Source organism: Larimichthys crocea, chromosome II (assembly GCF_000972845.2).
Source record: "Larimichthys crocea isolate SSNF chromosome II, L_crocea_2.0, whole genome shotgun sequence".
Lineage (NCBI taxonomy): Eukaryota > Metazoa > Chordata > Actinopteri > Sciaenidae > Larimichthys > Larimichthys crocea.
The window spans coordinates 6,548,567-6,557,764 of record NC_040012.1 but is presented as its reverse complement, the minus strand read 5'-3'; positions in this window follow the sequence as shown (position 1 = coordinate 6,557,764).

Below are 9,198 nucleotides of genomic sequence, written 5' to 3'. Positions count from 1 at the left end.
GTTAAAGACACGGGCACCTCGCTCATGCAATTCTTTACTCAAAGGTTATAATACGGGAATATAAACGTGCACCGTTACCAGTTAAAGGTCTAGTGGGTAACATTTCAAGGAATCCATTGGCAGAAATGGAATATAATATTCATAACTGTTTTTTTATATGTATAACCACCAGAAAATAAGAGTTGTTATGTTGATGTTACCCTTTTTATATCTACAGAGGGAGCAGGTCCTTTCTTACAGTAGCTCAAAACGGACAAACCGGGGCGGTCGGTAACGTAGTGGGTTAAGCGGCCGCCCCGTGTGTAGAGGCTATAGTCCTCGCTGCAGCTGGCCCCGGTTCGAATCCCGCATCGGACGGCTAATTTAGTGCGTGTCTCTGCCCCCTGCTTCCTGTCTATCTTCAACTGTACTATCATAAAAGGCCAAAAAAATAATCTTTAAAAAAAAAAAATGGACAAACCGAACACTGGCTCTACATACGTGACGTGAGGGGTATTCAGTTGGTTGCAACTTCACCACTAGATGCCACTCAATTTTACACACTGGACCTTTTTAAAGTCCTGCATTTAAGATGTTATTTAAGTAAAAGTATCTAAAAAATATATTAAAAGTCATTATGTCGCAGGATGGCTCATGTCAGTTACATATATATTAAAGTTTTTACATACAGTAGTTTAACCTGTAGCTATGCATCATTCTGTATTTGTTAATCTCATCATAAGCTTTGTATTAAAAATGTAATCAGCGAAATAACCAGTACTTATAGCTGTAATATTTATGAAGCAGAGGAGAAAGAACAAAAAATGACTTTATTACTACAAGTATTGCATTAGTAAACTAATTAAAAATACTCCAAATGAGAGCATAAATGTTACATAAATATAAATACTTTGAGAAAAAGGCTTTTATTTTCAAGTTTACAAAGACTTTGTTTTGATAATTTAGAGTATTTTTATTTTATAGTTTGTATCTGTAGAAGTATCACAGCAACTCAAACGTGTACCTAAATAGTTTCTTCATTAACCGGCATAACTAGGCTAACAGGTGAGTGAAATAAAAGCTTCACCTTTTCCCCACAGGGACTTATTTGGTTGCCATGCCGATGTTACACATATTGTCAGTGATTTTATAACAGGTAGCTCAGTGCACTTCGTGCCAATGGAAAATAACTATGGTTACTCAGCGGTGTGATGAAGCAACACAGGTAGAGAGGCCTGACAGCGTGGCAGTGTCAACTTCAAACACAGGTGTGCCACGCGGACGCCGTGTTTATCCACACAACGGAGCCACGTTACCTGGCAACAAGAGGGAAACCCTCGTCTGATCCTGGCGTGACGTCAAAAGACAGGTCGTTCCCCTCTCAGTCATGCCCCTATAATCGTGCGTGTGAAGCCTCTCGCCGCCGAGTTGTGAAATACAAACAGTTGATGAGTCACTTTGAGACAGTAACTGGAGAAAAAGGTATTTCACTATAGGTGAAGCCGCAGAATGCGAGGGACTTCCTCCCCACAGAAACCTGAAGTAGTCGTTACAACTGGTTGAACAAACACCAGGAGCTCAGTGTGTGGTCCGTGCCGGCTTTACTGCAGGGTATTCCTCAAGTGTGAGGAAAATTTCCATCCTCCTGCGTAGACTTTAGAACAATATTGGTTTAAGTAACTGAGTGTTAAACCTAGCTGGCCTTGAGAAACTGCTGTAATCTGGGAACACATGGCTGGCAGATAGCGGGCTGAGACATCCCAGCGCAGTACGTGACAGTAGCTCATACAGACTCATCGTACCACTCAGTCACTTGTAGTGTCACGGGGGTCAAAGTGCACACTAGGGTAAACATTTAGCAGCGTTGCTATATTTACTTCCCATTAAGAGATCTCCTATAACAAGTGTTTTGTTATATGTTTTCCTTGGAAACTGATTCATCAGCAGTGGAGTCCAAAGTCTGAAAGATCAGCAAGTACAGTAGAGCACGCACAACCTTATTATCAACCCCATTTCACAACATACTGTATTATTATGGAAGACTAGCGCAGTCAATCCCAAGATAAACCAGAGTCGTCAGCGGATGATTAATGACATTTACTCTTAGATTCAAAGCTTAATATCATTCTTGTGGTTTTAAATCAGTTGGCTTGGCATGAAGATTGGAAACAGCAGGTCTGGCTCAGACCAAAGGCTTCAACGTTCACCTACAAGCACCTTCATAGCTCACTGACTAAGACATACAAAAACTGAAATGTAAAAATAATTCAGTGCTTTACAGCTGGTTATGTTCCTGGATTCTCTGTCCTCTTTGTTCCTTTTGTCTTTTTTGGCTCCAGCTACACATTACATATAAAAAGTGGTATCTGTCTTGTTAGTGAATGAGGCATGCTTTAAAATTCGACTTCTTCAGGGACCCTGCGACGCTAAGGCAATAAGCTGCGATGAGGGTCACTGCAACTAACTAATGGTTAGTGTAACGCAGGTTACTCTTAGCGTTAATTGTAAACTTGACTGTTGAGTGAATTCTTGAATCTTGGCTGTCCTGTCTCTTCTGCCTGCCGGGTCATTTAAAAGTCGGCAAAGGCCGACACCTACCTGTCAATCGAAGCGACCATGCTCTTAATCCTGCATAACTTTAAGCCTTAATATCATTTAAATGGGTGAGTTGTATATAAATTCACCCTCAGTACAGTTGTCATGAATGGGAAAATTTTCTATAGAGACCAAAACTGTTTTTTGTACCAGGCTGTAAACATGTTTATTTCATGTTTACTACATTTTAACATGGGGACTTATGGAGACTGACTCACTTCTGGAGCCAGCCTCAAGTGGACGTTTGAAGAACTGCAAGTTTTGGGCACTTCTGCATTGGCTTCACTTCACAGCCAGAGGTTTGTTCATGGTTTTAACCATCACATTAGAGATTGTCATCAATTAAATGTTGCCAGTTCTCTCACTAAACCTGCGAAAAATACAATAAATAAACATCATCTTACATTGTTTTCATCACTGATTAGCTTTGATTAATTGTCTGACCGATGTGAACGTGTCGTGAATCACTGTCACACACATGCAACTTTTCATCCTTTGCTACTTAGTGAGAAAACACAGCTCGAATATTTCCCTGAATCACTCATAGATATGTTTAGAAACTACAGAGACTGTAACCTCAGACGTTACTAATACACAGTATGTATTACAGGCACGCTTCACTGACAATAACTGGAAGTCTGACTTCATTATTTTTTTGGGGCCTAACGTTCAGAGTCATGGCAATCCAGAACATAAAAAAAAGAAAATGCATGGCTGTTTGTTTTGGCAGTTCATGAATGCGTCTTCTTTTTTTTATACTTTTATCCAAACTGAAAGTCAATACAGAAGGTATAGCTTTATAAATATGCCCCCGGTAGTTCTTTAGCTCTCCATATTTAGATGTTTGTCTTTCCTCTGTGTGCCACGACATGCCCCGCGCTGCTGGAGGGAAAATGACATATCTATAATGATGGCTCTGTGCATCCTGAGGCAAAATCTACAAGGCACTTTGAATAATGTTTTCCCTTTTGACTGTCTGCGATGGCACAGGTCTCTGAGAGTAAACCACCCCCCACTGAACAAATAGGAAGTTGTCATGTGAAAAAAAAAAGAAAAAGATCCTTTATCAAATACATAAAAAGCGCAGAGTGTGGGAATAATTTGTCTCATAGCAAAGACGAAGTCTTTCTCTTCTCTCTGCCGTCGAACAAAACCGCCAAAATAAATGTTGCTTGAGGCGGCGTGCTAATCGAGAAGTCTTTTCTTGTGGCACAATGGAGGGTAAAATCCTCGTCTGTCCTCTTTTGAGAAAGCGCAGGACACCTGGCTGTTAGATGTAAGTTCAAAGGCTCCTGTTGGAGCTTTCAGTCGCCTCCTGTTCTTGTTTTATACTCGGGAGAAAGACAGACAAGTGCACGGCGAGCATGGAGACACCTTGCGTCCCCGGGATAATGACAATTGCAGAACTTCAGTAATACCACAGAGGACAAAAACCTCGACTCCCTGTCCTTCAAATTGCTTTTTTAACCAGCTACAAATCTACATCTGGATATTATCTGGACTGTAGCAGATGTAATAAACATTGACGTGCACACGAGAAACCCCTTAATTCGCTTTGATTGTCCACCAGAGCGCCTTTTGGTTTTGCTCCCTGCTACTGAAAATATTTGTGTCTTCCCCTCTCTCGCTCCTCCGGACATTTGATAGTCCTTGGACGCCGTCCGACATACTTTCTGCTGTCTTAATGCCGGCCCGTTGCACCAAATGATATTTTAGCACAAGTGCATGGCAACAGCAAAACAAAGAGGCACAAGATGAATTCTTTGGCCGACCACTTTTTGAATTACTGATCATGTAAAAACCCGCTGTGGCTCCCAGATTGCAAACATCAGTCCTTGGAGCCTGCATGCAAACCAGCCCTCTAAATAGGCTTGTCTATTTCTGTTGGGCTGCGGGGGGAAACATGTGTTTGACATCAGTGTCACTCGCTAGACGTTTTGCAGCGGGGCTTCATTGTCCCCTTACAGCAACTCCACTCAAATTAACGGTGTGACAAAGGCTGATTTCAAAGTGCACCGGTAATTACAGTCCAATCAATGAGCTCATGTTTGAGCACGGCCCTGCTTACTGAGGTTAAACGGTTTTTTTGGATCCTTCATTGTGTCTCATTTCGAATCTGTTTATACTAGCGCTTTGAAAAAAGGGCTCTGGATAGACAGCAGCAAAGCAAACACACGCACAAAGTACAGTGTGTCCCGCGCCACAACAAACTTCTCCAAGACTATCAGGCCATGTACAACATGCTCGACATCAAAGGGCCCAGTCATGAGCAACTTTAAATCACTGAACCTGATGTGCAGTGACACTCCGGGCAGGCGAAAGTGAATGAGCAACTCCGTCCTGCCATAACAACTACTGCTGAGGAGCTCATAATCCAAACACTCGACAGGGCAAATTGCTCCAGCTGTGCTGCCGATGATGCATTGGAAAAAAAAAAGAGAGAGAGAGAGAGAGCTCCCAGGTGTGTTTGAGCTAATACATAATATTAGGTCACATAAAACTTTGTCTTAGGAAACTTTATTTTTATTTATTATTATTGGAAATGAGAATTAAAATTCAGTCCGTGTAGGAAAAGTCTGAGGGATTATTTTTTTTCCAAAATAAAAAAAGGATTACACGACGGAGACACGAAAAGAGAAACAGCACAACAGTGGAGTTGATCTAATCTGACAGAAAGTGACTTTAACTGCAGGAGAAGTAAAAGTTTTCCTTATAGAAACTTCATCCTAACCAAAACCCCTTTAAAATTGTTAGTTTTGGTTGCATGTGTGTGTATATATATATATGTATATATGAAATTATATTATTTAAACGTGTTTGACTTTAAAAAGACAAACCCTTTTACACGACATGCACATGGACGTTTGTGGTGCTGCCCGTCACACAATCCTATTGTGGTAATCTCTTGACATGAAATCTGCTTTTTGTTTCTTTGAGTTCGTATATTTTTCGTGACTCTCGAGTTGGATGTGAAGCGGGGGCCCATGTCTAAGATGAAATGTTCAAATAAAAAACTCTCCTGTTGTAAAGGCAGGTGATGCTTTGCAACCAGTATCCTCATGAAGTCACCCGGTTACTGTTTCCCCCCCTTGAGTCCCCGTGTAGAGAGTGTATTTACCCAATCAGCTCGTGGAGAAGAGGAGGAATGAGAGGCCTGTGTGACACCAGCGCTCCCTCTATAATTTCCGTCCCCATTTTCCACCAAGACCACTCAATCTTACAGCCATATGGCGGTTTGTTGCCATAACCATTCACAGCTGAGTAAAAATAAACCTTTGGGATGCATCCTTGGGACAGGGGTTTGAAGACGCATGCAGTTCCACTTGTGCTTGACTTTGTGCTGGTTACGATAACTTACTGTGTGATTCATCCTATCTGCAGATGATTCCCCCCTCATATAATTTGCAACGGGAGTACGGTCAGGGTATACAATATCATTCAGTTCAAAATTCAAGGGTGAGGCAAAAATAGAAATTCAACCACATGAAGAGGTTCAGACCAGAAATAGCTTGTTTGATGGGTATATATTTCGGTGGTGCAATGATGGGGTCTCTCCAGAGAGCCTTAAAAGCTCCCCCCCTCATTTATGATTAGGGGTAGGGTGGTTGCACACGTGGTTAGCTCACTGTGTGCTCCTGCATAAGACAGAATTCAAACATCCTGCAGCATTTAGATAAAAAAAATAACGTCCTTCAGTGTAAATTACACACATGTGCACTCCCAAAATAAACACACGCGTCGAGAACGCCACTTATCGTTAATCTTAGACAAGATTAATGTGATTACCTGATGCTCTTTCAGCAAACACAGCGTGTCTTCATATCAGTCTGATGTGGTAACTACTGTATATTTGGAGGTGTGGCAGCCGCCTACCGCCTCCCACGACGATTAACTTGTAAATGTGGTATGAGGTGTGCAGACGGGGTGACGCAACCTTCGCCCACCTTCCGAGCAATTACAAAGATTGCCGTCTCTCTAATTATTGTGCTTGTAACAGTAGGTATTTCACAATGGAAAAAAAAACGATTGGTACATACTGTACGTCTATTAACGGCTCAAATGCTTTTGAGAAGACAACCTTAGACGTACAGGCAGAAAGTTTACATACTTCTTCAGTCCTGCTGGACGGCTTGTCATTAAGTTTCGCACGAACGTTCTTGGTGCCTGGATGATTAATCCTGCTGACTTTAGTGATTCCCCTGAATCTTTGTGAAATATCACAACATCTGTTATTAGTATTGACTGGATTCTCATGAAACTTGATGCAGACATTCAGGATGAATTGTGCTAACTTTGGTGATCCCTCAACTCGACTGGACTTAACTAAACTTAACTTAACTCAACTTATCTCAACTTAACTAAACTCAACTAAACTTAACTAAACTCAACTAAACTCAACTTAACTAAACTCAACTAAACTCAAATCAACTCAACTAAACTCAACTAAACTCAAATCAACTAAACTCAACTAAACTCTACTTAACTCAACTTAACTAAACTCTACTTAACTAAACTCAACTTAACTAAACTCAAATCAACTCAACTTAACTAAACTCAACTTAACTAAACTCAACTTAACTAAACTCAGTTAAACTCAAATCAACTCAACTTAACTAAACTCAACTAAATCAACTCAACTAAACTTAACTAAACTCAACTAAACTCAAATCAACTCAACTCAACTAAACTAAACTTAACTCAACTAAATCAACTTAACTAAATCAACTTAACTTAACTCAACTAAACTCAACTTAACTAAATCAACTTAACTAAACTAAACTCAACTCAACTTAACTAACTTTCTAGCATTGTATCATTGAGCTAATAGATTCAGGCATTAAAACTACTTGGTTCGGTTGGTTGTCTTGAGGCTCTGGTGGTTTCTTCTCTCAAAATTTAGAACTGAAACTTTAACAACTTAAAAATTAAACGAAAGAGAAACTACTAGAGGAAATAAACACCTTTTCATTTTCAGGACCTTTTCTCACAGATTCATTCTTATTATTTCAAATCCTGAAAACGAGGGTAGGTGTTTTAATTGTACATCTGTGTAATTGCTCTTAAAAATAAACTACTGTAACATGGCGAACACGGTAAACTTTATACCTGCTAAACAGCATTGTGATTGCAACAGGCTGGCTATAAGGTCAAGGCACCGTTCAGCCTACACACAGCTCTGAGTCATGTTTCATCATGATCAGGACCTTTGTAACACTACATTTCAAAAGAAAGACAAGTCAACTGACACTGGACATATCTGTCATATGAATATTGTCGTGAGGGCAAACATAAAAAAGACGTAAATCTGAGAGACCTGAATATTTGTCAGTGAAAAGATCCTCTCAAACTAACCTTTTCACCTCAGGTTAATTGACTTCTCCATTCACGGGGGACTCAGCTGCCACCTGTCAGCACACCAAAGCTGAGGAGGTTGTAGTCCTGTGATCACTATCTCAACATCTACACAGAGGAGCAATTTACTGCCATGCCCACAGGAGATCTTGAGGCGCTCAAGCGAGAAATTACAAGTCTGAATCAAAGGCCGTGAACAGGAAATATTTGCAAAATTATGTTTAATTTCAGCAGCGGGGAACTTTTTCAGTTAACTCCTGTTGTGTCACTGTCACAATAGGATGTGCTTCCTCATAACTTCATGCTTAAGTTATTGTTCTATGAAGAAGTCAAACAAAGGATCTGTATTGTAAGTACAGGAAATAATTGAAAAGAAATTCATGCAAATCACCTGGCTGCTGCTGCTGCTACTGTACCTAAGAAGACGTATTGTTGAGTCACAGCGTGGGGCAGCATACCAGTGTCCTCTGTCAACTACACAGGAAATCCTACTTCGGTTTCATAAGACTACAGAAGCTTCAATTTGAAATATGCGTGCAGCTGTTCATTGTGCACTAAAGTGTGAATATAATGAAGGAGCAAGTCTGCGGTTTTGCACCTATTACCAACAAATCAAATATATTTTTACATATCTGGCAACCATTTTTACAAAGTTTTGAGATTGATTTTTTTTTTACTCTTAGACTCTGGTTTCTGAGGTATGAGCATGAACTTGGAAAACTAAAGATTTCGAAAGGTCATTCATCAAAATAAACACATCTTTGGCTTCTCGGTTTTTGGATGTTTCATGGTCACATGGGAATATAGCTGTGAACAGAGACCTTGTTGAAAACTGTTTTCAGTCCTCTCTTGCATAAAAGGTTTGCTAAGTGCACCAAGAAGGGTTTTTTTTTAAAATAGTTCTTGCTCACATGTATTTTGGGACAAATACTGCAGGATGGCAGAGAAAGGAGATGTCAAAGTCTCAGTCGTGAAAAGAATAAGTTGGATTTAGTCCTTTCTTATGTTAAAGGATGTTGTTTAGTTGCCAGGTAACCTTAAATATTTGGAGCATCCTTGAATGCTCCAACAAGATTCCCTGCTTACAACTTTCATTACCATGCAATGATAATATGATTTTGAAAAAAAAAAAAAGAAAGTACAAGGTGAGAAATCAGTCTAAAAAAAAAAATAAAGTGTGTTGTTATTTGGAAAACGGCTGTCACCAAAGTGTATAACCTCACGTAACCTAAACCACAGGTATGTCTGTTTAGGTGTGTGTTTGTTGGTGGA